The sequence below is a fragment of the Nanorana parkeri genome, unplaced genomic scaffold (assembly GCF_000935625.1).
Source record: "Nanorana parkeri isolate BGI_ZX_2015 unplaced genomic scaffold, ASM93562v1 scaffold330, whole genome shotgun sequence".
Taxonomy (NCBI): Eukaryota; Metazoa; Chordata; class Amphibia; order Anura; family Dicroglossidae; genus Nanorana; species Nanorana parkeri.
The window spans coordinates 1-3,476 of NW_017306598.1; positions in this window are offsets into that span (position 1 = coordinate 1).

A 3,476-nucleotide genomic window follows, 5' to 3' on the forward strand; every position below is an offset into this window, starting at 1 on the left:
GTTTGTGGCGTGTTTGTGAAGTTAGTAAATCAACCCCATGGAGTTTGAGGCCTTTGAGCTTGTGAAGTATTCCCTTTCACATCTACTGATCCATGTCTGCTGCCTTTCTGCTACCCTCATGGGAAAAGAGGGAATGAAAACTCCATAAAAGAATGTTTAGTGTTTTGTGTATATTTTCTTATATGTTCAGGACTGAAAAATTACAATTTGGTAAAATATTTGTATTTATTCAGGTAAATGTATATTTCAAACCAAAATGTAGATTTTCAGACGGTTATTCATTGGCAGTCATTTGATATTTTGAACAATGCACCTTTATATAAAAAAGAGGGAGCTACTCACTTCTGCTGTCAGTCACACACACAAAAACTACAACAGGTCAACAAACAATATGTTTCAAATGTTTCTCCTTCAGCACACTTATTAGGAAAATATAAGGATCCTCATTCTAAAACCAAGAATTGAATTCACCCACAGCAATGTCTTTTCCTTGCTGGCGCTGTTGTATTTTTTGACACGTGCAGTTAAAGTATCTTTGAAAGTGGGATTGCTTCTTAAAGTAAGCTTGTGGCCAGGCTACTGACATATTTACATACTCTTAACAAACAGTAAATTAAGTAAATAATTAAATACAAACCAGCACATATTCTGTGTATTGTGCAAATATGTTTTTTCTTGGATTAAGACATGTTCATTGCCAATTCAAAGTGAATGTTTAGAGTAGTAGAGAAGTAAACTGTATTTTTACTGTACAACCATTTCATCAGATATAGGCTTCTGCATTCCTGATGTAGGCTTCTGCATTCCTGATGAAGTAGTCATTAGAGGCATGGAACATGTTGAAGGTGTAAGACATACCATTAAAAAAAGGATAATGAACTCTCATTGACAAGACCTTATTTCCATAAAACATCATTGGCATCCACATAAATGATCGGAATCTTAATCTAATATTTTGTTGCACAACTTTTAGAGGCAATGACTGCAAACAAGAGATTTCTGTAGCTCTCAATGAAATGTCTGCATCTGCCAACAGATAATTTGGCCCACTCTTTTTTAGAAAGATTCTCCAATTGTGAGAAGCTTCAGCTGTGAGAACTTTAAAGGGTGCCCTCTTTAGACTGCATGTTTCAGATTTTTCCATAGAAGTTCAATAGGATTCAAATCAGGGCTCAGAGATGGCTACTTCAGAATAGTCCAATATTTTGTTCTTTGTCATTTTTGGGTGCTTTTAGCTGTGTGACTTATCCTGTTGGAGGACCTATGACCCATGACTGGGACAGGGCTTTCTGATACTGGACAGTATGTCTCACTCCATAATTCCTTGATAGTCTTGAGATTTCATTGTACCCGCCACAAAATCAAAGCTCCCTTAGCCAGATGCATTAAAGCAGATCCATAACATAACTGTTTCACAGTAGGTGAGCATAGAGCTAATGTAACATGCCAAAAAGCTGCAGTTTTGTCTCATCTGTCCAAAGTATGTTCTTCCAGAAGCATTGTGGTGTGTTAATATACATTTTAGTACATTCCAGTCAGGCTTTTTTTTAAATGGTTTTATTTCAACGGGGGGTGGGGGGGGAGTCTTCCTGAGTACACTGCCAGTCAAAAAGCAACAGATGGTGTGGTCAGGCACTGTTGTATCTTGACATTGAAGTTTAGCTTGTATCTCTTTGAAGTTGTTCTTGTCTCTTTGTCTATCATTCCTTCTGTTCAATCTGGTGATGATTTTTCTCTTGTAGCCACATCCAGGGAGTGTGGCTACACTCCCATGGACCTTAAACTTCTTAAAGTTAATTACCACTGTAGTCATCAAGCTGCTTGGAGATGGTGTTATAGCCTTTGCCTTTTGACATGCTGGTCTATAATTTTCTTTCTGATCTCCTCAGACAGCTCTTCTTCACTTTCTCTGGACCATGTGTGGTGCACAAGATGATACCAAACAGCAGTGTAACTATTTTTATCCATTTAAATAGGCTGACTGACTGATCACAAGATCGAAGACATAGGTCATACTAATTACAGAACACAGTTGGAAATATCACTATAATCCAATTACTGATAATCTTCTCTAAGGATACCATCAAATATGTTCAGGTCATTTTAGTACATCTTTGTAGAATAAACAATAATTTATGGCTTTTCACGCTTTGTTTGCTTTACTCTATGGCATACCAAAAAAGGCCTGCAGGTATACATGAGACAATTGCTTTTAATGAAATCACCTTTCAGGAGGAATGAAGCATTTTTTCAATGAGCTGTAAAGGTACCGACAAATTTGTCCACATCTGTAAGTCTACTTTTTAACTATTAACTATTAAGCATGTAGAAGTGAATGTGAAGCTACGTGCTAAAAGACACCACCAATGTCTGTATTCCCCTCTTTTCTGTCTGTCTGAATTAAATTAACTCCAATCTTGGCAAATCCATTATTTATAATCCAAGAAGACACTATCATTGAGATAACCAATTTATCTGGCACTGGATAACAAAGAAACAGACTCTATAACAGGCAGATAAATGAGCCGCTGATAAGAACAGTCAGGAAGGCCTTTCTATACAAGCTTTGTTAGAGACTAGTAATCCTCTAATCTGCAGTGTATTTCTCTCAGTTCTACTTTCATCCTCTATTACTGCCTAGCCTGCCTTTCTTCCTTCAGCCTCTTTGCAAACCTGTGTCTCTTTTTATTTTCTAACAGAAGAAATACATTTGCGTAACCTGGATGACCTTTGACTTTCTGTTTAAAAATATAGTACAAAAGATGAACAATGAAAATCTCTTTTTGGGATATTTTTTTCTTAGACAAATTGAAAGCTTTAGGTTGAAAAAAAGGCCTAAAGACATATGCTATAGAATGCATATTCCCTTGACTCAGCTTCATATGATCTTAAAGCATAGCTATAGCCAATACTTTTATTTTTGGATACAGTGAGAATGGGTTTGGAACTTCTGTGGTGGCTGTGAAATTTCACTTTCTGTCTTGATGTTCATAGGAAATGTTAAAGAAATCAACCCGATGTAGACACACACAGCAATAAAAAAGTTGTCAAAAGATCTTATCTTTCCCCACTCTAGCTAAATAAATGTTATAACTGTGTCCTGTACACCTGTCCAGGTGACCACATTGCATTTTACGAAACATTTCACCAATGGGGTCACAGATGACAATAGAAACCTGAAAAAAGTTTCAACCCTTACCCATTATATCCAAAATGTTTTGGTTCTAATTGGATTTCTGATCCTCTGGATTTGTAATACCATCCGATCCAGCCAACTTGCATTTTATGCTTACATAGGTGCAATAAGTACTTGTTGTTTTCATTATTATTATTTGTATTATTATATTGAATTGTGGCCATGCAACAAGTTGAACTAACCAGTCCATATACAGCTAGTTCTCGCTTTCTTCTGTGTTCTCTTGAAATTAGGCAAATAAGATTTTATTCTGTGGAATTGATTATATTTTAGGAAGTAG